The sequence below is a fragment of the Monodelphis domestica genome, chromosome 2 (assembly GCF_027887165.1).
Source record: "Monodelphis domestica isolate mMonDom1 chromosome 2, mMonDom1.pri, whole genome shotgun sequence".
Taxonomy (NCBI): domain Eukaryota; kingdom Metazoa; phylum Chordata; class Mammalia; order Didelphimorphia; family Didelphidae; genus Monodelphis; species Monodelphis domestica.
In genome coordinates this window covers 403894207-403920719 of record NC_077228.1, presented here as the reverse complement: position 1 = coordinate 403920719, position 26513 = coordinate 403894207, and the positions used below count along the sequence as shown (strand labels likewise).

The 26513-nt window shown below is 34.4% G+C and overlaps 1 long non-coding RNA gene across 1 annotated transcript; it reads left to right on the top strand.

The window, feature by feature from the left end:
• On the top strand, nucleotides 1–25867 carry LOC107650951 (uncharacterized). The gene is made up of 3 exons (XR_001627151.2): nucleotides 1–188; nucleotides 21940–22074; nucleotides 24629–25867. It is a non-coding gene; the product is annotated as an uncharacterized LOC107650951 (long non-coding RNA).
• The last annotated feature ends 646 nt before the right edge of the window (nucleotides 25868–26513 follow it).

The following is a 26513-nucleotide window of genomic DNA, read 5'->3' as shown; positions in this document are numbered from 1 at the left end:
CTGGCACATAGTAGACATCAAATAGAAGACTGTTGATTGAAAGAATTATAATAGTGGGAGAGATAGAGGGCCTTTAAAATGCTAGGACCAGGAAACCAGTTGCTGTTGGGGACTGATTTTTAGGTAGCACCTTCCTTCTTCCTCCACTAGTCTGGACAACTTTCATGGAGTCTTGACCTGACCAGAAAGTGAGTCAACCCCTCCCAACTTTCTTCTTTGATTTTGAAATCCTCCCTCCTATTACAAAACTTAGAGGCAGTCTTCTGTAAACGAAAATGGCTAATATATTTCTTGGAAAAGAAAGATAGGGAGAGAGAGATGGGGTAGAGGGAAGAGATGGGAGGTCCCTAATATCGTTTCCCTATCAGCTGTTGAAGGCTTTGGTCACAAAGTCTCTTCAGAGAAATGGTTTGACTTTCCCCTAAAGAAAAGTTAGTTTTAAATCAGCAGGTGACTTCAATGGGCAAGAACTTTTTTGACTCAGCCAGGTAGAAGGGGTATTAGATGAGCAACTCTCCTCCCTAGCTCTTGTCAGAGACTTTGGTAAGAGAGTGAGTAGCCAGACTCAGCTCTGGCCAACAGTTTCTTGAATCTTCCATGGAATTCTCAATTCTGTCTCTCTCTATCTCTCCGTCTCTCTGTCTCTGTCTCTGTCTGTCTCTCTCTCCCTCCTTATTTTTACTCTCCCTATTTGTAAATAAACTACCATAAAAGTCATTCTGACTCAAGTAATTCATTTGGAATTAAGTAATTAATTTCTGGTGACCATACTCTTAAATATTTAGTCCAACCATAATTTTCCCCCTTACACAAGGGAGGATTACCTTTGAAATAAATGGGTCCTGATTCAACCTGATAAACAAGAAGGTACCTTCTGACCTCTTAAGAGACCACTGTTTCTAATAGTGGTGTTATAAGTCAGTGATGAGGAACCTTTTAGAGATGGGGTGCTAGGCCCTACTGCCACTCTACCCCCCCAGGCTGAGTGCATATTCCCCTCCCTTCCACTTGTGGGGTATTCCCTGTCTCCCCACCCCCACCCCACAGAGGGGATGAAGAAAGCACTCCCATTGGGCTGCTGGGCCAAGGGACTGGTGAAGTGAGGTATTCCTCAGTGAATGTCTAGAGGGGTAGGGAAGTGGCCCAAATCCTCCTCTGTCTTCCAGTTCTTCCACCTATGAGCTGCCCATTTTATTCCCTGTGTGCTCCCATTGGATGCTATGCAGAGGGGGTGGGGGAAATGAAAAATGTCTTCAGGCACAGAGGAGAGAGATTTGGGGAGCAGCTCTACCTGAGTCTGCCTTTCTTTTTTGGGGGGTGGAGCAGGGAAGGGTGGTCACATGCTATATTAGGTGGTTGTTCTTTATCTGCCACCTCCTACCTTTCTCTCCCTCCTCCCTTCTCCCTCCTACTTCAATTAATCTCTTCAGTTGGTGACAAACTGGAATTTAGTTCTGAGTAAGTTTCCTGATATATCTAATAGATAACTCATTCTTTGAATGGTTGGAACAAGGGTTTTATTTAAGGAAGGGGGAGAAAAAGGAAATTGGATAGGAGAGAGGGTTTAGGATTTCCCTGATCTTAAATAATCTTAAATTTAGAATAATATTGTAGACACTTGAATGAGGGATGTGGCTAACAGGACTTAGGATCTTTGAGTCTCTTCTTGATACAATAGAGAGAAATCAGTAAGAAAAGGATCTTCTCAGTCTAAGAAAAGGATCTTCTCAGTCCTTACTCCTTCCTATCTCAGGAGAAAGAGAGATCCTCAACAGCTTGGATGTTTCTTTTAACAGTCTTCTCTAGGTCACATTCTCCTCTGGAATGCTCTTTGACAGCTTCTGCAAACTTTCATCCATTGCCTCTGTTTGCAGGTTTTCTTCAATTTACTCATCCACAATACTCCCAAAGAGTACTCTACATGCCATTTTTGGCACCCACACTATAGGTTCACCATCACTGCTATAAATCCTCCCAGCTGCTAGGGCTAAATAAGGACCTGAGACCATTTTTCTGAATGTGATAAAATTTGTTAAATTAATTAATGGACTGATTTGCTTAAATCCCCCTTGTGACTTAATAATAGATTAAAAAAAACTTTTTAAATGAAATCAATACCCCTATGTTCTTCAACTTTTTGAGAGGTAGGGTATAAATTTCTACTTAAGGTCAATAGAATTTGCTTTTCCAGATGCTTCCAAGTATGTTCAACAGCAATGACTTTAAATGCTCTCTGTTCCTGGCCTCTTGTCATCAATATTTCAATCTCATCTCCTCCTTATGCTTCTTTTTTGCATTAGTTTCAGGTTGAACAGTTTCTGAAAACATCATTATTTCCAACAGAGAAAAGGGTAATTTTGGAAATACGAATCTAAGGTAACTGATTGAAGTACATTCAGGTGGAGGCACATTCAAGTCTATATTTTTTGAAATTATGAGAAGAACCTGCTAAAGCTGCTTTTAAACCTCATAGCCTGGAAATGAATGCTTTTAGTTTGATTTTGACTGAAATAGCTTAGCTGGAAAAAAAATCAGAAAAATACAAGATTAAAAAAGGAAGACTTCAAGAGGTTGCTAATGAGTTATACTCATTTCACACATCAAACAGTGTTGAGAGAAAGTATGAATGGATAAAAAAATCATGGGATACCCCAAAACTTGATTGGGTTTGGTTTAGAAGCAAAGCTGATAGCAAAGTAAACAACCTGCATAAACATTATAAAAGAGCTTGAATTCATGATCTATGGAGGTGCTAAGTGGTCAGATAAAGCTGGGATATGAATTCACCAAGTATTTATTTAAGCATCTGCTATAGAACCTCATCAGTTCAAGCTTCTACTGTGGCAATAGCCTTCTGGATTGTTCTCTTGCTCAGTGTCTCCCCTATATAATCCATTTCTCTACACAGATAACAAAGTTATCTTCTTAAAGTGCAGGTTACCCATGCCATTCCCCTACTTAATAATTCTGGTGGCTCTCTGTTACTTTCAGAGTCAAATATAAAATTCCCTATTCAGTTTTTAAAGTTCACCACCATGTGGTCACTTCTTACCTTTCCAGGTAGCTTACATTTTACTCTCTTCCATATACTCTACCATGCAGTGAGTGACATTGGCATCTTTGGGGCTTCCTTTAGCACATCTCCTGACTTTGTGCCTTTTAACTGTTTGGAATGTTTTCCATCTTCACTTACTCCTCCTAGAGATGCCTGACTAAGCTGACCTTGCCAAACTCTGCTCAAACCCCATCTTCTACAAGAGCTCATTTTATATCATCCTGTGCTGCTCTCCACCCAGTTGCTAGCACCTTCCCTCTGAAATTAATAGTACTTTCATTTGTAGAGCTTGAAAGCAAGCTATTAATATCACTTTGTTAACTAGCTAACTAACTCATTACATAAAAGGCACTGTAACAGTTACTGAATATTCAAAGGAAAAAAAGTTAGAGGGAATCAACCTCTGTTCTCAAGAGGTTTGTATTTTTTAAATGTTATAGTACCTTTTGGAGTACTCTTCAAACTTTTTCAAAATTTATATTATCCTTTTGGAAACATTTTAAACATTTCATTTTTTCCTCAATCACATAAACACCCCAATTTTTAACCTTCAATTTTTTTTGACATTTGAGCCAAATTCCCTTTCTCCTCTTCCTTCCCTTCTCTCTTCCCTAAGATGGCAAGCAATCTGATAGAGAATTTTACAGGTGTAATAGTATGAAACATCTTTCTATATTGCTTGTTTTGTTAAAGAGAACCCAAACAAGAGTGAAGAAATAAACTGAAATATAACATGTTGTGATTTGCATTCAGAATCCATTAGTTCTCTCTGGAGGCCAATAGTCATTTTTATCATAAATCCTTGAGGGTTTTCTTGGATCATTGAATTCCTAGGAATAGCTAAATCATTTATAAATGTTTGTCATACAATATCACCTTTGCCGAAAATAGTGTTTCCTTGGTTCTGCTTATTTCACTTTGTATCAGTTCATGTAGGTCTTCCCAGGATTTTCTTAAATCATTATTCTCATCATATTCTATAGCACAGTAGTAGTATTCCATTGCTATCATATACCACAACCTTGTTCAGCCATTCCCCAGTTGATGGACATTCCCTCAGTTTCCAATTTTTTACCACCTCAAAAAGTTGCTATAAATATTTTTGCACAAGCAGCTCCTTCCCCCCTTTTATATTATACTTTCAATAAGCAACAGTATGTTATAATGGAACAAGCCCTAAATTTGAAGTTGGACAACCTTTGCTTAAATCCTGACTCCTTTGACTTTTTATCTGACCATATCATTTAACTTCACATTTGGTTTCCTCATTTGTAAAGTGAATGAAGTGGACTAAATGAACTCTGAAGTCCCTTCTAACCCTTAATTTATGATCCTTTGATTCATATTTTATATATTCATTTTAAGCCTTTTAATTTCATTAGTTATAATTTTTCTCTGTATTTTGAATACAGTAAAGCACATTGTAGTCTTCTAATAAGATCCAAAATCACTACAGTTATTTTCAGCTCTTTTGCTGGCAAGGGAAAATTTCATATATACTATACCAGAAATATTTAACAGAGATTCAATATACTTTTAGTCCATAATAATTTCTCTTTTCATCTGTCAGGATATGGTGTTGGTCATACAGTGCACAGTCAGACAAACACAGAGTTTCCAAATGTCACAAAGTATTTTAGAGGCACGGATTTCACAAAATGAAAAAAAATATATACATCAGAGGCCTGTTGCTAGGGAGGTTACACCCAGCTGTGCCTAGTGCCTTTCCTGGCTGGAAATTTCTTTCACTCATCGAAGGTGAATGTGTTTGAGTGGAGTGTATTATTAAAAACATCAGGATGACAAAGCTCAGCTAACACTATAGGCAGGATATACCTAGAAAGGAGGATATTTAGGGCAACCACTCTCCCAAAGCTTAACTTTCTGATTCAAATGAAGGATTTGACACTAATGAGATGTTACTAGCCTAGAAATACAGTTGACACTATCTTTTTCACTAGAGAAAGGATAAATCACAGATGGAAAATTATTTAATTCATTTCAGATGAAGAACTGTAATTTTATCCTTTGGCATACACATTAATAAAAATCTTGAGCCCTAACATTGTCATGTCTACCTGGAAATTAATTGTTTTTTCTTAATTTATTTCATTATTTTGTTTTATTTAGTTAAATATGTCCCAATTATATATACAAAAATTTAACAATCATTAAAAATTCTTGAGTTCCAAATTTTTTCCCTCTCTAGTTCCTCTTCCTCCTCTTTGAGACAGTGAGCAATTTGATTACTATTATATTATTATATATACTTATTATACTTATTATATATGTACTATTATATTATGTGAGATCATGCAAAACACATTTTCATATTAGCTGTGTTTCAAAAGAGAACACAAACAAAATAAAATGATAAAGATAAAGAAAATTTCACACTTTTTCAATCTGTATTCTTGATTCAGTTCTCTTTTTAGAGGTGGATAGTATTTTTCATCATCAGTTCTTTGGAATTGTCTCAAACATTGTCTTGATCAGAGTAGCAGTCTTTTTAACAGTTGATTATCCTTACTATACTATTGTTATTTTGTGCAATGCTTTTTTGATTCTACTCACTTCAACTGCATGACTTCATAGAAATCATCTTAATATGAATATATAAAATATAAGTAAAGTAAGGTTTTTCTGAACCATCCTTTTCATTATTTTTTATTGCACAAATAATAATCATGTACTACAACTTCTTCAGATATGTACCAATTGATGGCTATCCCCTCAATTTTTAGTTCTCTGCCACCACAAACAGAACTGTTATGAATATTTTGGAACACATTGATTACTCCCTGCCCCTCAACCAATCTCCTTTGGAAACAGGTTCCCTGGGTATAATTCCAAACTGCTCTCCAAAATGATTGGATAAATTCACAGCTTCACCAGCAATGTATTAGTATCCCCATTTCCCCACATCCCCTCTAACATCATTTTTCCCCTTGTCATTTTAGCCAATTTGATGGGTGTAATATTTCATAATTATTTTGGTTTGCATTTCTCTAAACAGTAATGACTTAGAGCATTTTTTCACATGCCTCAATATGGATTTCTTCATCTAAGAATTGTCTTCATATCTTTTGCCCACGTTTCAGTGGGAAGATGGCTTTTTCTTATAAACTTGATAAAGTTCTCTCTATATTTTAGATTCAAATCTCTATCTGAGAGGCTGTCTATAATTTCCCCCATCCCCAATTTTCTGCTTTCTTTCTAATCTTGGCGAATAGAAAAAAATGATCACAGATATTTAAACTAACAACATTAAGATATTAAATAATGGAGAATGTGTCAGGTTCTGGGTTATATGACCTTGCTTTGAATTCAAGTGTTGACACTTATAGCTTATGATGGATTAATTTCTTAACATCTCTCTGTCTCAGTTTCCTTGTCTGTAAAATGAGGACTAGATGGACTAGATAACCCAACAAGTACTTATTATGTACCTATTAGGTGTCAAATTCTGTGTTAGGACCTGGAGATACAAATAAAAAGAATGAAACAATATTTTTCCACAAGTAGCTGGCATGCCAATGGGAGAGAAAATGTACATATAAATATATACAGCATAAAGCTGAAGGCAATCAATTCAAATAATCATAAAATAGTTAAATGGCTTAGGCAGGAAGGAACCAGCAGTTGGGAGTTCAGAAAATGTTTTGTGTAGAACTTGGTGCTTTAGTTGGACTTCAAAAGAAGATATGGAGACTATGATATGGAAGTAATGGGGCAATGCATGCTATGCATGTGATAGGGCTAGCATAGAAGGCATGGAGATAGGAGATGAAAGTTTTTTAGAGGAGGAACAGTGAGAGGGCCAGTGGCTGGGTTGCAGAGTGTGGAAGGAGAAATAATGTCCGATGAAGCTGGAAAATTTTTTGAAATCAGGTTGTGTTCAGCTCTAAATGCTGAACAAAGAATTTGATATTTTATCCCACAAGGAATAAGAAGCTACTGGAGTTAATTGAATGAAATGTTATAATCTATTCTTAAGGAAAATTCTTTCACAGCATTTTGTAGTATGGACAAAAATGGAGAAAGACTTGAAGCAGGGAGATCAGTGAGGAGACTGTTGCAGTAATATAGGTGAGAGGTGGCCTTAGCTGAGGTGGTAGCTGTTTGAGGAGAAACTATGTGCAAGATATATATATATATATACATATATGTATATATATGATATATATATATATATATATATATATATATATATATATATATATATATATATATAATCTTTACCTTGGATACATTTTAAGTTATTCACATTCCAAATTCTTTCTGGCTGGGAGTTCATTGCACTTGAAATTATTTTTGGAACATTCTATTTTTTTTCAGAGCATTCTTAAGGAAAGTTATGTTACACAGGGTAGGCTCATAATAAATGTTTGTGGAATAAATGAATAATCATAGTAAGAGTTTCATTTGTTCAACAAAACATCAAAAAAAGCTCCTCCAAGACATATGAGGATTACCTATAAGTTTTATCTGATTTAGCCATTTAAACGCTAACCCAAAATATTTATTTCTCTGGCATTCATATAGGTCCATTTTTTTATTTACTAAGTATTTCAAAATAGAAAAAAATGAATTTAGGTATCTATTCCTAAATATTATTTTGGATGTTTATACATCTTCACTATATTTTGTATGTGATTAATTATTTTGGTATGGGGATGATGCTAGGTTCTCAAAGGCTCTGCAAAATGATGACAAACATTAACAAGTCATACTGTTAATTGCTTTGAGTAAAAATCCAGGATTACAATTTAATGCATGCTAGTTTGTAACTGGAGAACCAACTTAGTTAAATTAAGAGAGGCTTTTCACCAAGAGATGAACCATCAAGTAATGACTTTTTGTGAATGTGAATGAATTAACTATTATCAATAAGGCAAGAATCCAGGACAACTCCAAGGGACTCATGATTAAAAAAGATTTCTACTTCCATAGAAAAAATAGATGGAATCCAAATGTTGATTGAAATATACTATTCTTTACTTTATTTATGAATTTTTCTCTGGTATAAGCAATATGTATTTTTCCCAACCTGATGAGTAGGTAAATATGTAATATATGATCATATGTGTACAACCTATATCATATTATTTGCTTTCTTGGGGAAGGTGGAGTGGTGGGAGAAAGGGGAAAAATGAGACAGATTTTTGGATATAGCTAATATGAGAATTGGTTTCTCTTGCATAAAGATATTTATCCTGTATTTATAACAAGTTGTATATTATATTATTGCTAGGTTATATGTTATATTAAGTCTTATATAAAAATAGAGACTAAAAAAAGAAAGCAATGGTCTAAGTCATGAATTATTTATAATAAATAAAGTACTGGAGTATATACTTATATTTTGGAAAATTAAGAAGAACTGAATTAAATAAGGCCTTTCTAATTTTTTTTCTAAAAGAGAATGGGAATTATTATTTTTTATTTCAGGAAAGAAATTTCTCTCTTCACCAATAAGAACAATGAGTTATTAGGTCACTTTTAGGAGGACAATTACATTAAATACATTAAAAATTCATCCCATGTTCATTTGAAAATATTTTTTAATTTTTGTTGATGCCACAAAATATTATGATTTCAAATAACTTAAAATCAGTTGGTGAGGGAAATGGAATTAATAAGTTTTGGTAGATGAACTTAATGAAATATCATGTAAGAGCATGTAAGAGCTGAAAAATTTGAGGAATTCAGAGAAATAAGAATCGTAAGAAATGATGCAGAGTGAAATGGTGGACCTGAGGGAATAAATTATATAATATGATATAAAGAAAACAACTTTGAAAGACTTCATAACTCTAATAAACAGTGAACCAATCATGACTTTAGAAGAGTCTTAATAAAACATGCTCTGAAACTTTTGGTAGAAAGGTGATAGGGGAAAGGTGAAGTAGGAGACAGGTATTTTCAGATAGTCTGTGGGTTATTTGTCTGGTTTGCCTTTATCTAGTCACTAAGAAAAAACTTTTTTGGTGAACTTTATTTTAGTTGGTAGTGATAGAGAAGCAAAGAAAAGAACATTACTTAAACATTTTAAAATGCCAGAAGAAAATAAAAAGAAAGTTAGAAAGAGGAACAAATAAATGTGCCAGTTTGTTGTTTTGTTAAATTTGACACCTAATTAAAATAAATATATAAATAAATTTTACATAACAGAAATTCTAGTTTTCATTTACTATCTTCTTTGTCTGCTGAAATGTTTGTATTGATGACTATTAAGTTAATAATAAAAAAGAAAACAAATTAAAATTGGTGACCCAATTAGAATAAAATTCAGATTTCTTGACTTTATGTCCAAGTATAGGATACAGCAAGGCAAAAGGATGATTTGAAAAATAACATTCATTTAGTCTTATAGATTTCAGTTGAAGTCTGTGTTTTCTTTGCTCTGTTATTTATTGGTATTTATAGCTTTGGGAACATGGGCAACTAAGTGGCACAGTTGAGAGAATACTAGACCTGGAGTTAGGAAGACCTTAGTTAAAATTTGGCCTCAGACACTTTCTAGGTACATAACCTTGGGGTAAGTCACTTAACTCTATTTGCCCAAGTTTTCTTATCTATAAAATGAGCTGGAAAAGGCAATTGCAAACCAGTCTAGTATTGTTGCCAAAAAAATTCAAAATGGGGTCACAAAGAGTTAAATAAAACTGAACAATAAAAACATCAACAGGGGATAATATTATTCCTTATTGAGTACACATATAGGAAGGAGATTTTCAGTTATATTGAGAATGGAATTTGTATCAGATTGAGAATGGAATTTGTATCAGTTGGAACTGGTAGTTTATTTTGAGACTACAAAATGTAATTAAACCTAAAAGTTATTTACCATGAAGGATGGGAAAACCAGTTGTTGAGCAGGGATGGAAGAAGACAATTGTCTTAAGCTGGACTTGGAAACTGAGGCTTCACTGAATTTTGTAAACCTTAAAATGAATCAGTATTATTCATTGTTAACACACCCCAACATACAACATCAAAACCCAAGTGCTATGGCATTGGCATTGCAATCTGCATTCATAAAAAGTAAGTATGGGTAATTCATGGTACAACTCATGCCCTTGTCAACAACCCTTCTGTTCTAAGACCTACCTGGGTTATTCACTAAAATCTAGGTCCTGTCTTTGTATACAAGTTGAAGTTCAGGTTTATCCTTTTCTGGTCCTGCTTTTGGCTGCTCTGTACAGCATTGGAATCACTTTTTATTGTTTGTGTTTTGGTGTCTCCCTAAATGTGGCTGATTTTGCTTATTAACATGGGACTAATTTCAGAAATGGAAAGAGACAATGTTGTAGTTTTTATGTAGGGAGGAAAATCAAGCAATCTTGCAAATGTGTTTCCTGACATAAAAAGATGACAACCTGAGAACATAGCTCCATACAAAGCATAAGTCGTGCAGTATTTTATTCAGAATGAATCACAGTTTTCAGCACAGCTATCAAAATAATAGCATGGTTGCAAAAAAGTTATTAATTTAGAAGAGTTGATTTTGCAAAGTTATGCCATGTCTTTATGCTAGTTATGTTAGTCTTTATGAGTCTAAGTTTGTACATGTTGCTAGATCTGGGAAAGGTAGAGAGACTTTGCCCATACATTTTGTTTATAACTTTCCTGGCTATGATTTTAAAGGTGACAATCCCATTTCTAATGCCTTTGCCTGGCTGTATAAGAGTTTACCCATTAGAAAGATTTATAGATTCTAGAGGAGAATTAATCTTTAGTGATTGTTGTTTTATATATAAGAAAGATGTACACCATTGCCAATGACCATAGTCAGGTTAATGTTAGCTGGAATGAAGAATAATTGGCATATTTCACGATTTTTGTTTCTGTTTACACCATAATTTGAAGTCCATTTGTTATTTCATAGAATAATAGATTTTTAGACTTAGAAGGAACTTTAGACATCATTTATTTCATCACCTGTTATGAATTATGTCTACAAGGTCCCTGACAAGTGGTTATCCAGATTTTATTCAAAGACATCAAGTGACAGGGATACCAATTTTCTGAGGATACACATTACCTTGGGATTTCTAAAAAGATAGGCTTAAGTGCTAAGAACACCTCTCCTTTTCTCTTCCCTCCTTTCCTCTTTCCCCTACTCTCTTCTCTCCCCCTTTTAATTCTCTTCTCCCTTCCTCTCCTCTTTCCTCTTTTCATTTTTCCTCCTTTCCCTTCCCCTCCCCTCCTCTCCTCTCCCTAACTCTTCCCACTCCTCTCTTCTTCCTTTTCTGCTTTTGCCTTCTCCCTCCCTCCCTCCCTCCCTCCCTCCCTCCCTTCCTTCCTCCCTTCCTTCCTTCCTTCCTTCCTTCCTTCCTTCCTTCCTTCCTTCCTTCCTTCCTTCCTTCCTTCCTTCCTTCCTTCCTTCCTTCCTTCCTTCCTTCCTTCCTTCTTTCCTTCCTTTTCTCCACAGTTTTTCAAGATCAGTGCTAGAGGTTTAAGTTATGATATCTGCAAATGCTTTCGACAACCTGGGATATAACTAATTTGACTTCAGTTCAACTTATTGAAAACAACTGGACTTTTTCTATATTCTCAAATTAGCTTTTATGTTAATTTTCTATTTTAAAAATTATTTTATCATTCATAATCTAGAGGTCATCCTTTTTATATGAACACACAGACATACATAAACAAAATAGGAATTGAGAAATTATGCCCACTCACCTAGTTTCATTATTCTCATTCCATGCCCCTTGAAGTAGGTTTCTTCTTCTTATCCTTCTTGCTCTAAATATAGCTTAAATAATCCTGTTCTATTCTCCTTATTATCTATCAAAAGTGTCAACTTGAGCAAAAAAAAAAAAACAAACAGAGTGGAAAAAGGATTGTTCTTAGTGTCAAATGTCCTGAATCACAATCCTAATGCTCAATTTTCTAATAGAGTGATGGTAGTCAAGTAAGTTAACTTTTCTAATCTCAGAAGGATCATCTTCAGATAAGGATAATAATGACTGTACTCTCTACCCAACAAGAAAATATTTTGTAGCTTATAAAAAGGCTATGTAAATGTGAACTATTATAATTTCATTCATTCACTGATTTATAATTAAATATCCTGATTTGAAAGCCTAAAGGAACAAAATGCAGCAGGACAAAAGCAGAAACTGGCTATTATCAATATGATTCTTGATACTGAAATTACTCTCATCAGATGAGACTTCTGAACTGTACTTCACCAAAAAATTAATGAACAGGTACTCATCAATTATGAACACTATAATGGAAAAGATGAAGACCATCTAGTGTAATAGAAGATAAAGAATGAGGACTAATAATTTTCTCTATGAGTGGAAAATATCTTAAGTGCCATCAAAACCACACACAAAAGTCTTAATGAATTAAACAGGAGAAAAACAACATTGGATTTGAAATGTAAGGATGTGACTTTGCTACTTACAACCTGAGTAGTGTTAGGTAATCCCTTTCTAGGATCTTAGATTAGAACTAGAAAGAACTTTAGTCATTAATCAGTCAAGTCATCTCTATAGAGGAGGAGGCTGAGGTTTAAGAGGCTTGCCCAAGACCACATAGTGTCCATATTAGCATCTAAACCTAAATCCTCTGATTCTAAATAGCATTCTTACCTCTTTTTTTAAGTGACTTGTTCAGGGTCACACAGCTAGGAAGTATCTGAGGCTAGAGTTTTACCCTAGGACCTCTTTTCTCTAGTCCTGCCTCACTAAGCCTCTTAGCTGTCCTAGCACAGTGTTCTTTCAATTTGATTTCTCTGGTCCTTAGTTTCCTTGTGAATAAAATAAGAGAAGTTGGACTAGATCAGGTGTTCTAAACATTTGTGTGTGTGTGTGTGTGTGTGTGTGTGTGTGTGTGTGTGTGTGTGTTGACCTATTTGATCATCTGGTGAAGTCTGTAAACTCTTTATCAGAATTAGGTTTTAAAATGGATAAAATAAGGTGCCAAGAATTATGAAAGAAACTAATTATTGAAATGATTACCAAAATATTTTAAAAATTTGTGGACTTCAGCTCCCTAAATTAGGTAATATCTAATATTACTTTTTAAAAGAGAAATAAAATATCCCCCTTGTTAATTAGTTTTTTCTTAATTACATGTGGGAAAAATTTTTAATATTCTTTAAAAAATATTTGAGTTTCAAATTCTCTTCCTTCTTCTCAGTATCTATTTATTCATCCCTCCCACCTGTTCCTTCTCCCAGAGAAGATAAGCAATCTAATATAGATTTTACATGTGTAATCATGTAAAACATTTTTCCACCTAATTATATTTCTAAAGGCTTTACTAAACTGGCACGATATCTGAAATGCATACCATCCTTTAAAAGAAAATCATTCTATACTACTTGACTAACTGGATTATAATCATCATCATCATCATCATCCAGTTATTTAAGAGGTCTAATAAACAGTGAAATAGCTGAGCTCAGTGGTATTGCTGTTTCAACAAATAAGCTCATGTGTAGTGTAAGATTTAAAATAGTTGTTTGGCTTAAACTGTAATAATTAAAATGGTTGATGGTGTAAACTAGAGAGGGTGAGTAAATTGTGACCACAGAAAATATGTTTCACTACAGTGTCTTGGTTTTTAAATCAAATATAAGGTGGTCACCAGGGAAATATTCCCAATTATTCAATATGCCCAAGTCAACTGGGTTTTATAGAGAATTTAATTAATAATACAATGACTAATCAGAGAAAGAGAGAGAAAAAAAGGAAATAAGTATGAAGGGCCTTAAGCCAACATGGCCTAGACCTGAGTCTTAAGAGAGAGATCAGTCAGTTAGTCTTTTATCACTCACCACAAGGTCTGTCTAAGCAAAGATTCTAGTGACACCAGGCCAGCTCCATCTCAGCTGACTTCACCAGAGAGAGTTCCAGCCACAGTCCTCCTCAAAGAGAGATCCAGCCAGAGACTGTTTCAAAGGGCCTCTCTCCAGAGCCTCCAGAGGGACAGAGTCCCCTCAGAGGAGCTCCAGTGAGACCTCCTTAGAGATTGTCCTCCAAGAGTTTCCCTTCACCAGAGCCTCTCTCAAGAGATTCTTCCCAAGTGATCCTCATAAGAGCTTCCTCCAAAAGGATTGTCCTCTCAAGAGATTCTGCTTTTTCTTATATAGGGGTTTTTCTCCTATGTCACCTCCCCTAAGTCCTTACATCTACCAATCACTGTAGGCGTTTTCCAAAGGACTGCCCATCTGAATTCCTGCTAAGTCGACTAATCTCCTCAGTAAGTCTGAACCAGAGAAAATGCTGCTGTGTTGACTAATCCCCTCAGGAAGTCTGAACCAGAGAAAACACAGCTGAGTCGACTAATCTCATTAAGAGAAAACCTGCCCAACCTTTATAGTTACCTAGCATCCCATTGTATCAATTCTAAAAACAGGCATGGCTCAAAGAACTCCTTGCCTTATTATAAGCATGGGTCCAAGTACTTTCATTGTTTAGCAAGGATTTTTCTCCCCTAAAGCAGTCTTAAGTATGGGTGGAGTAGAGGTCCTCCCATAGCAAGAAGTTTTCTCCCCTAAAGCAGTCTTAAGTATGGGTGGAGTAGAGGTCCTTCCATTTCTGATCCTGGTGAGTTCTCACATCAAAATAGGGAATGTTTCCAGTAGGGAATTTGTTCCAATGGAGGATTCCTCAGTGTGGAAATTTTTAACATTCACAAGTCTGAGAAATTTCAAGATTTACAGTAGGTATTCAGAGAACATAATTAAATTTAACTAGAAATGGACTAGAAATAAATGTAGAGATGGAAGTAACATCCAAGTAAAACTAGTTATCCTGAGTGCTCTCTGTTGGTCAGCACGTTATCTGAGTATCTTAAAAACTGAAAATTTATTACACACTGATTCTTAGGCTTTATTTCTGCCAAAAACTTATAAAACATTCAACAAGCATCGATTAAGTGACTATTGTATGTCAGGGAGTGTGTATGCTAGTCACTGGAGACTAGAACTAAGATAAAGTTCTGAATATAAAAAGTTAAGGAATGATAAATGAGAACTCTTTAATCAGTTATAAAATAATCTGAAAGCATACCTACATGAAAGAACAAGCAAAGCTTCAACAATCTGAGCTTTGGCTGTGATATTCTCATTCTATTTTGGTTTGTTAGAAGATTTTCTGAATTTCTTGTACAGAAGAGGAGAGAAGAGGAGAAATGAGCAGAGAAGAAAGGAGATGAGAAGAGAATGGTAGAGAGGATGAGGATGAAGAGGGAAGTAGACAAGTAAAGAGAAGTGAGACAAAGCAACTATTGGCTTAATTAAAATGTCTTTGTGAGTTGTGTTTAAACACACTTTCCACCAACCCCCATCATTTGGTTATCCACTTTCTTCTAGAAGCTGCTGATCGGCTTCTAAACTGAGCTAGACTAGCTCTAAAAGAACAGATATGCAGTATGTTGCTGGGTCCTTATTGAAAGACTTTCAGGCTTGGTAGCATCAGAAGTGTGCTGGAGACAGCTCAAACTGTGTGGCAAGACTCAATTATTAAAATTTTAGTGTGAGCATTTCTAACTGGAAAATTAGCAAAAGCTTCAAATTAGAGCTTGATTTATTGTTTTGTTGACTGTATAGGCATAAGAAAGTGATGAAATGCTAATTATGCCGATTAAACTTAAAAGTATGTTTATGTGCATATTTCCTCCCCTAAAGATTCAGTTATTATGCATTTACTAGTATTCCATTGGGTAGAAGGTACCTGAGCTTGTACACCATTGAGGGTATCTTCCAAAAATACAGAATCATGTTCATGTCACTGTGAGGTCTTAGACTAAGACTTTTGAGAAAGATGAATCTGTACCAAAGAAGAAAATATATTGTATGCATGCATATATATATATATATATATATACATACATTACTTTATTATGTCTATATAGTCAATATATGTATGTGTGTATGTTTCCTATTGTTTCTGAAATACAGAATTGTTTCAACAATTTTTAGATCTGTCACAGTGTAAACTCCTTGAAGCCAGGGATTGCTTCCTTATCCCTGACATCCCTAGGACTGAGCTGACTGCCTTGCAATTAATTGAATTGAATGGTCTGAACCTAAAAATGAACTAATGGTTCCACTGGGTGGTGCAATTCTTTCCTTTGTAAACCCTCCTTGCAGAAGAAAAAGCAGATCTCTGAAATATTAATCTTAATAGTTTTATTTTAGTTCCATAATTGATAAGGAGAGGCTATTTGAAAAATAAGTGCTAGAAAATATCTATGTGTAAAACAAATATGAATACTTCTCTCTATAAATCAGTGATATAATTTGTATTATTTAAAAGCATATTAGTATAATAAATATTATACCCTTTTGCTTACTACTTTGATTGTCTTAGTTTCTAGGTTTGCAACCTGAGAGTTATCCTTCCTTCTCCCTCTTCCCCCATATTGTATCTGTTGTTAATTCAAACTCCTCATCTCTCTTATTTGTCTTCTGTCCTAGAACCACCATTCTAATTTAGGTCATGACACATAATACTTTTAATAATGTAACTGGCTTTCCTTTTTCCAAATTTCTTGCCTCTCTAATAAGTTCAGCTGCCAAACAATTTACCTAAGATGCAAGTCTAATTATGCCATTTCTCTGCTCAAAATCTTTATAGTGAGTCCCTTTTATCAGTAGGATGAAATAAAAACTCATTATTTTGTTATTTAAGGTGCTCCAAAATCTAGCTTACTCCTACCTTTATAGCTTTATTTCATCTGTTCCCTTTTAAAAGGCCTATATTCTAGGTACATTGGATTTTAGCTCTTTATCAGATTTGATGCTCTATCTTTATTCTATATGCATTCATACAAACCATCCTCACTAGCAATCAGAATCCTTGTCTTATAGAAAGGTTCATATCAAGTACCATCTCCTCAATGACTGATCCTCTCTCCCCCCTCAATTTCCTTTGTTCTATATTTATTTGGATATATTATCATTCCTTCCTCTAGTAGAACATAATTGTCTTCTACTAATTTGGGAATTGATTCCATGAAGAAATCCTTAAAGGCAAGAAAAAGGTCCTGTTGCAATGTCTAGTACATTTTGAGGATTCAACTGTTTTTATAATAAATGTTCTGAATCAAAAAAAAGCATGGTCCATTTCATTTGATCTATTGATCATCTTGGTCAAATACTGAATTTTTGTTAGACTTTTTGGTAGGTTCCTTTTGTGCAAGGGGTGGCTTAGTAACCAAGAATTAGAGTAATTTATTAATTTGATCCCATCTTAGGTCATTTTGCTTTGAATTAAAGTATGAGAAATGGCATCATTTGGGTATTAAAGGGCTAAACCATGAAGATCTTGATCAAATCCCTCTTCTGATACTTACTGTCTATGTAAACACAGCAAAATCTCTTAAAATCTTTGAGCTTTAGTTAATTCATCTGCAAAATGTGGACATATCAAAGTACCTTCCTGATGGAGTTGTTATAAGACCAGGTGAGATTATATATTACATATTTATAGGTGGTTTATATTGTTACAAATTTTGAAGAATTATATACATACCAGACTGACCTATTTTTTAAAAAAGGGAGGGAGAAACAAACAAATATTAAGATGAATTTAATGGTTATCGATTATAGGTCATTCCTGAAGTATAGCTTACCCAAGATTCTTCTTTTTATTAATCTCCAAATAAGTATTGGTGATCTTTTATTTATTATTAGGAAAGGTAGGTAGCACGGTGCAAGTCAAAGCCTATGAAACTTAGGGAACCTCTGCAGCTAGTTGGAGGAGTGAATAGAATGCCAGAGTTCGGTCACTCAATCTCCATTTATCTGTTTCATCATCTATAAAGTAGGGATAATAATAGCTTCTTCTTTGTAGGGTTGTTGTGAGGAGTTATATAAGTGCTAGTTATTATTATTACTATGATCATATCCTGCATGAAATGAATAAGAAATTACTTTGCCTCTTAGTTGTTTCATCTGTAGTATTGCCTGCTTCACAAGGGTATCCTGAAGAAAGCATTTTGTAAATCGGAAACTGCTATGCCAATGCCAGTCATTACTATTCTTTTACTTGGGACTAGATAACCATATAAAGAAAGTTAGAACTGCTCCTTGCCCTCTTTAGTGCAATGAAATAGCTATTTATTTTTAAAGTAAGGATCAGTTTTAGAAGAGGCTTTCATATGAATGGAGAAAGGCTCAATTTAGACTCAATATATTCTACCACCATGACCCCTGAGATATAGTAAAGATTAAAATGGAGGGCACTTCCCCACCGTGGGAAAAGGTGCTTTTTCCCTAGGGGAAGATAGAACAAAGTGGAACCTAGATAAGTGTCCATGAAATTATGGAATTCTGTAGTTTAGTGAGGGGAAGTAAAAAATTCCATTTGGGATTTTCAGTCCAAAGAAGCACCCAAACTGCATCATCTAGTTGCAAACAACACAAGTGTAAACACATCTGTTGCTTGCTTCTGCAGCCTAAATATCAAATATAAGAAAACAACACAATTTAATCTGTTTTCCTGTCAAGGAAACCACAACTTTCTATATGTATATATATGTATATATATATATTTTTTTAATACATTGGTTTTTTAAGATTTTATTTTCCTAAAGGTCATCACCTACGCTTGATCTTTTTCAACTTGCTATGAAATGATTTTTCCCTTTTATAGCTATCCTTCCTCCACCTTTAGGAAATGCTTTGCTTCTCTTCTCTCTTCTATTGATTGGCACCCTTGCTTATCTGCTACCCATCCCTTTTATGTTGGAAAGAGAAAGCTGACATGACAGGGATAAACAGGATTTCTGTTCCTGCATTATAGGTTGATGGATTGTCAGTGGTTCTGAAGGATGACTCAATCTGGGAACTTTTCCACCTAACTCCCCCCCCCTTTTTTTCCCAATCTAGTTTATTCTAAATTCTTTTCTTCTCTTCATGATCTTGCCTTATTTAGTATCCTGTTGAAGGGATGGAAGAATGGAATGTCCATAAAAAGATGCTGACTGACAATACACATAGGTTTTTGAACAAAGGATTTGATCTGAATCATTTACATGAACTTTTAAGTATCACTTCACCAATATGTGCCTCTCTCTATTCCTGGGAGAGGTAGAGGGCTATGCATGTTCCATCAGATCTGGTAGATATGTTGGTTTTGCTGAATTGTTTTTTTCCTTTTTCTTCTTTGCTCTTTGTTCAAGAAAAGTTTTAGAGATTCCAGAGTACAAGTTTCTTGAGGTCAGGCACTTTCTCACTTTTGCATTTGAATTCCCAACACATAAAACAAATAATAAATTATTTTTTCATATAAGGGAGAAATACATCTGGGAAAAGTCATACACATACATGTATGTGCACATATATGCACATGTTGATGTATGTGTGTGCATATATACAAATTAGTATATAAATATGGACATGTATACAATACACATATGTGCCTGTGTATTTTTATATGTACATGTATGTGTATATATGTGCAATTTTGACCAAGCCTGTGATTTCATGATTTCACTGGTATATTTCTCTCAGTGAAGTTCTTCCTCTACTGATACAGATAATTACTTCTCCCACAATTAGTATCATAGAGAATTCACTCTCCATTTTATAGTTGTGTAAACTGAGGTAAGCAGAGATTAAGTGACTCATCACAGGTCACACAGCTACTAAACAACTGGGGTTAGATTTGAACCCATCTTTCTGACTAGACCCAGTGCTCTGTCCATTTTACCATCTAATTGCATGAATAAAGAAAAACTAACCAAGTCACTTCACCAAAAGATCTTTCAAACTATATGCAGGGATTTTAAAGGATATCATTCCTTCCATGTACTTCTGTCACTAGAGTAACTAACCTGATAAAATAAAATTATCCTTAGAATTTAGAATTGACTTGTAAATTTAGTGGTCAAATGAATGTCTGGAGTAAATACTACAGGTTGCAGGAATATGTTATTCGAAGAAGCAGATATAAAAGGTCCATATATTGCAAATGATATAAAGTAGAATGTGAAGTGATAGTCTTTAAGGTCTGTTCAACTTCCTGGTGGGAGTTTGTTTTCTTTCATTTTTTAAATATTTACTCATTAAAACATTAAAATATTGTTGAGAATACTGTAAAGAATTGTCATTAAACACTAGTACCTTGTGAGCCAGGACTGTTTTGTTTGGTTGATGTATTCTTTAGGGGCTGGAAACATATTGGATATATAGTAGGTGCCTAATAAATTCTTGTTGAATTAGAGAATGAATGATGATTCCTCTCCTATAATTCAACTTCATTATTTCACTATGGTGAAGGTGCCAGTAACCTGATTGCAAAGGTAGTTAGATAGCTCAGTGGAGTGAGGACTAGATTTGAATTTAGGAAGACCTGAGTTTAAATACAACCTCAGTCACTTAGTTTTATGACTGACTGTGGTCAAGTCATTAACCCTACCTGCCTCAGTTTCCTTATCTAAAAAGGGGAATAATAAAAATATTTTCCCTTCTAAAGTGCTTTCTAAAGTTTAGAACACTGTATAAATGCTATTTTAAATTTGTTATTATTATTTTATTATTATTATTCTAAGGACTCTGAGGATAGACTTGACCACAGTCTATGCTTTAGTCATAACAGGACCTTTAAAAAAGTCCAGAAGGATTTACCATTGAAAATTTTAGCCCTGGGTGATAGATAATTTTTTTTTAATTTGGGGAAGGGACGGAGGATAGCATAAAATAGTATGTGTAGGAAACTCTAAAAAAGACCCTGGACAGAATTCAAGGGGCTGAGAAATGGATGGGAAAAATATCATACCTTTACTTTTACTAATCCTTCGCTTTCTTTGTAATCCTATATATTTTATTTTATGCATTTGAAAATAGTATTCTGAGAAGGGATCTAAAGCTTCCACTTGACTGGTAAAAAATTCTCTGACACCAGAATTGAAGACATTTGAGTAGTGAAACAAGTACTGACTTTGGAGTCAGATGACTTGGGTTCAAATCATAACTTTTTTCAACTATTGGTTTTCTTGTTGTTGCTCAGTTGTGTCAGAATCTTCATTACTCCATTAAAAAAAAGATATTGGACTGGTTTGCGATTTCCTTCACTAGCTTACTTTACAGATGAGGAAACTGAGGCAACCACAGTTAATTGGCTTGCCCAGGATCACACTGCTAGTAAGTGTATAAGACTGAATTTGAACTCTTAACTGCAGCCAGGCCAGGTCATTCTAGCTGCTGTGCTACCCAGCTGCCTTTTGCTATTGGTCTGGCTTTGAATAAGTCCCCTCACTTTTCTGATCATCAGTGAGGACAGAGGAAAAGGTTTTCTCTCTAAGGTAAGCTAATATAACCTTTCAGCTCTCCATCATATGACTTATGGCACATGAAGTCAGCTTATTAAGTCATGGAAGGGTGGCAATTGGTGTTAGTGACAGGAATGCCCACCCTGATGAAATGATAGATATATTTAAATATCAAAAAAGGAAGAAATTTAGAGAATAACTGTTTCTTTTCTGTATTCTAGGAAGAAGATACAATTCAACTTCTCCATCTAGTAAAATATTATCAAGTGATACTTCTGAGTCCACTTCTCACTGCTCAGAAATACCTGAGCTCTCCATGTTTATTTCTCACTTTGTCTTGAATTGTAGTCACTAGGCAACAGGATAGTTTTCTCCGTTGTGCCCAGATGCCTTTGGTTTCATTTATATAATATGCTAAAGCATGCTGCCCGTTACTGAGATGAATTAAAATCAATAGTCTTACTTGGAAGTCCAGAACCCAAGAGCTTTGTAGGGTAAAAGCAATAAGTTATAGCATATAACAAGGAGTCAGTAGCATCGATTTCCTATATTTTAATAACCATTGTGCCTCACAGACATTCAAATACACAGAGTACTATGTTCTGTTGATTCCTCATTTCTTTCTTTTTCCTCTACAGATTAGCAATGTGATTGACTAAGGTTGCCAGAAAAATGAGAATAAGGGTGTGTTGGCAATATTAGTGACCTTTCTTTGAATCAGAAGCCCTGTGTTTGTGTCCCAGCTCTATTATTCAGTAATTCTACGATCCTGGGTAAGCCAGTTAGTCTCATTTTCCTCACCTGAAAAATGGAGCTAATATAGCATTGGGTGATTATGAAGAAAGTGCTGTATTAATTATAAAAAATGTGGCAGCCTAATGAAAATAAAAGTAACCCTGGATTCAGGAAAACCCGAGTTCAAATCCTGATTTTATCTTCAACTGGGTGTATAGGCATGTAAAATACTTGGGCTAAGGTGTAACCTAAAAGGAAGAGGAAGGGTCAATGAAAATGCTCATTTAGTGGCTTATGGGTGCACCTTGACCAAACTTTAGGCTGATAGTGACTGGGCGGCCATGAACAAGTCCCTTAAACTCTGCCCAAGGTGATTGTCAACAATCATGGACTTAGAACTTACAGAGATATTAGAGACCATCTGTTCCCTTATTTTATAGATAAGAGAACTGAAACACAGTAAGCATAAGATTTGCCACCAGATCTTCTGATTCCAAGGATCCTTTTGTCCACAAAGCCCCTTGTCTAGACAGATGTAATTAGTACTAAAGCTTCAATTTTAAAGGCTACATCTTAAGAATTGCTTTTTTAAAATCCTTACTTTTCAGTCAGAAAAATGAAGCTCATCTCTGAATTTTCCAATGTTATATAAGAAGTTCCAAGAACCACTTGAATCAAAGTCCTCAGAATTTAAATCCAGTGCTTCCCCACAATACCATGTTGCTCCTTGTCTAGATGGATATAATCAATGTCCAACCTTGGACCATAGGCTAGAACCTAAAATGCTTTAAATTAGGTAGCTAGGTAGAATAGGGGACAGACCATGGGGTCTGAATTCAGGAAGACCTAAGTTCAAATCCAGTTTCAGATACTTCCTAGCTATATGATCTTGGGCAAGTCACAACCTATTGGTCTCAGTTTCATCAGTGGTAAAATGTAAATTAATAATAGCCCCTATCTCCTAGTGTTATTATGAAGATCACATGGTACAATATACTTGTAAAATCCTCACCACAGAGAACATAATATTTAAAAAAATCTTTTTGGAGTCACAGCCCTATTTGGAAATAATTTGTTGAAGATTTCTTTTGACAGATTTATTTACAGAATAATATTTTAAATATATAACATATAATATATAGACTTATAAAGGGAATATGTTATATTGAAATAGTTATTAAAATATTTTTAAATGTTCACATAGACTGAGGAAAAAGGCAAGTTTCAATTATTTTCTAATATCAATTTTACTGAACATCTGAGGTAACCCAGATATTTTGAATATAATTAAAATGGTAAAAAACTTTTTAAGAGTGCACCCTTTAAAAAACTTCAAGCCACTTAAAACAATTTGTTGGATTTTTCAGGTATTCTTATACTAATAATTTACTCCTATTATTTATGAACATAATTATATATTATACATTGAAGATTTTACCATATACTAAAATGAATGTCTTAATTATCTTTACTAGGAAGAGAAAGTAAAATTACATGTTAAAGGCAGTAATTAAAATACTAGAGAATATGGTACCCAAAATTTCTTAGAATTTAACTTGTAATGATAGTTGAAACAACCCATTTCAAAACATTTCCTTAAAACAATAATCTTTTGTTTGGCAAAGACTTTCTGTGGGAGTTAATTTCATTAGTACCAAAGGGAGCAATTTCAAAAGTATTATGGCACACACATGATACAATATATATTACAAATTATTCATTTTTTAAAAACTTCAGCAAAGAGTGAACAGAAATCATTCTAGCTTATCAGCTTAAATAGTTGATGGCACTGGAACCTAAGTTTTCTGTTCAGAAAAAAAGATAAAATTATCTTGAAAGTATGAAATTTTAAGCTTGACTCATTTCATTTTGTCTTTGTTGAAACAAACTTCTAGAAGTTTCTATTAACTTATGAAATGCATCAACTTATTTTTTTCAAACTACTAATGTTTAAAATGGAATACAAATAATGGGAAAATGTGAAGCAGAAGATATTATAAAGGATGCCATTAGGGAAATGGATCAGTAGAAAAGGAAGTAAGTCATATAACATGTATGAAGGTTGATTGTTGTATGATCCATTTGGTATGTAAGCAATGTGAAGACATCTAGAGGAAGACTCTCAGTGAATAGATAGATTCACTTTGAGGAATTTACATAGAAACATGGAAAAGAGCCACACAAAATGTCTTAGTGGAATCCATGTTGATGAGATCACAAATCCATTGAAGAACCATTAAAATGTAAGAAGGAGACTTGATCATGGGAGGGGCTGATCAATCTGATGTCACCTCTTCTCTCTTACCTATCCTATCTCTCATCCTAATTGACTTTAGGAGATCACAGGTACAGACTTTGCTTTAGGCACCTGAAGGGCATCTCCAATGCTGGTGGGCTTGTGTATTGGCACTTTATTAATATGGGTTTCATAAATTGGGGCTGTCTCTGGATGAATGGCTGAGTTAAAGTTAGTAGAACACACAAAAAGAAATTGTCCTCTCTGAGATGCATAAGATCAAGCTGTGCAATGATTTATTTCTTTTTTCCTTTTGCCTTGTTTTCCCTTCCTTGATGTTCCTGAAATGAGGCTAGCAAGAGGTAAAAGATAGAAAGCAATTCCTGCTTCCTTTCCCTGACTCTCAGAAGATAAAAAGGACAACTTGTGCAAGTAGCACCTGACAGGCTAAGGTTGCTCAAGAGAGAACCTGAAAGGAAATGTCAAAATCCTTCTTCCTTTCTGTTTCTTTTTTCAAACACAGATCAATGACTAGTGTTGCAATGTAATGCTTAGTGCATGAGCATGATTGACAGGCAGAAAATCTTCAGAGCTGGCAGAGGAAAAGATTCCAAGGAGTTGGAGAGGCAGTTTACTGGTCTCTCTTGGGAGTTGACAGCTACTAAAGAAGCTGGAGGTGGCTGATCTGTGCTCCTGTGGACATCTTTGGATCATCTTACAAGCAGCCCTCTGAAGCAGGAGTGGATAGGAGTTTTTCAATACCCTTAGGTGGACTAAGGGACAATATTGGGAGCTCCAGCCATTCTCTGGAACATCTAGGATTTTTCATCTGGACACAGCCTTTACTTGCCAAAAGACTCTATATGTAAAATCTCTGAACTTTCTGTTGGACTGGCCCTTAGGAGTTTATTGTAGTTAAGATAGGATTATTAGATAGTGACTTAAAATAGGGGTTAAGCTGTCAGATCTCCCTTTCCCTCATTCCTACCCTCTCCATCTCAGAAAAATAAAATAAAAATATTTATATTTTAATCCCAATGTGTTTTCCATCCTAAAACCCCTCCAAATTAATATTGTTATTAAACTAGAGATCCTGAGAATGGATGTTTTCCACTTCACTTAGGAATTAATTCATAGGCAACTATATTTGAGCATTGCCATGTTTTATATTTCTTAAGAGACTGAGAATTTTGGGGTTGGACCACAGTCTCCTAAAGTGAGATGATTTCCTAAATGAAATACTTTTGAAAGAAAAGTAGAGGAGGCAAAGCTTTCATCTGAAGTTGAAAGACTATAATAATTTCATAATGGTCTAGAAGAGCTAGTCCTTGAGAGACCTCAACCACATGGTCATGAGATTCTTGTGCAGTGTTGTTTTGTTGTATGATGTATATATCTCTGTTTTACTAATAGATCTGTCCTCAACCAGTACCAAAATGTTATGATTACTACTTTGCAGTATAATTTGAAATATGTGTACAAATAGGCCTTCTTTCAAAATTTTTTCTTTATTTTCCTTGAGATTTTAAACTTTTTGTTCCTCTGGATGAATTTTTTTATTTTTTTTCTGTCAAGTAATCCTTTGGAAACTTGAATTATGATACCAAATTAATTAATTAATGTAGATAGTATTTGCCACTTTAGTTATATTGGTTTGCCTAATTATAAATAATTAATTTTTTCCTTATTATTTAGGTTTCTTTATTAAAGTAAAGAGGATTTTGCAGTTCTAATTACAGTTTCCTTTTTTAGGAAAATGTTTTAAGTTTTTGTCAAAAGCTTTTGGTTTTTTAAATATCATTTTCTTTTCTAATTTTTCTTCTAAGTTTCTTATAATTTGTTTTTCTATCTTTTTGGGGAGCTCTTTCAAGTGTACATTTTTGGTTGACATACTTTTACATTTTTCTTTGAGGCTTCACATGTTTTTCATTTTTGTATTTCTGTCTTCTTTTTTTTTCTTCAGTTTATTTTTAATAATATACTTAAGTAATCACCACCAACAACAAAAAACTTTTAAATAAACAAATTTATAAAAAGTTATGTACAAAACCACAAACTTTACATTGTTTATAATTTGTTTAAATATGGAAATTATATATGTGTGCTAATATAAGCATCTGCTTTTGAGTTCCCTTTAGTTTTTTTTTTTTGATACTTGCTCTCTTGATTTTGTGGCTGTTAATTTTTAGTCTAGTCATAGTATGGATTATTCTTAATCTTTTTTAATCTCTTCATATTTTC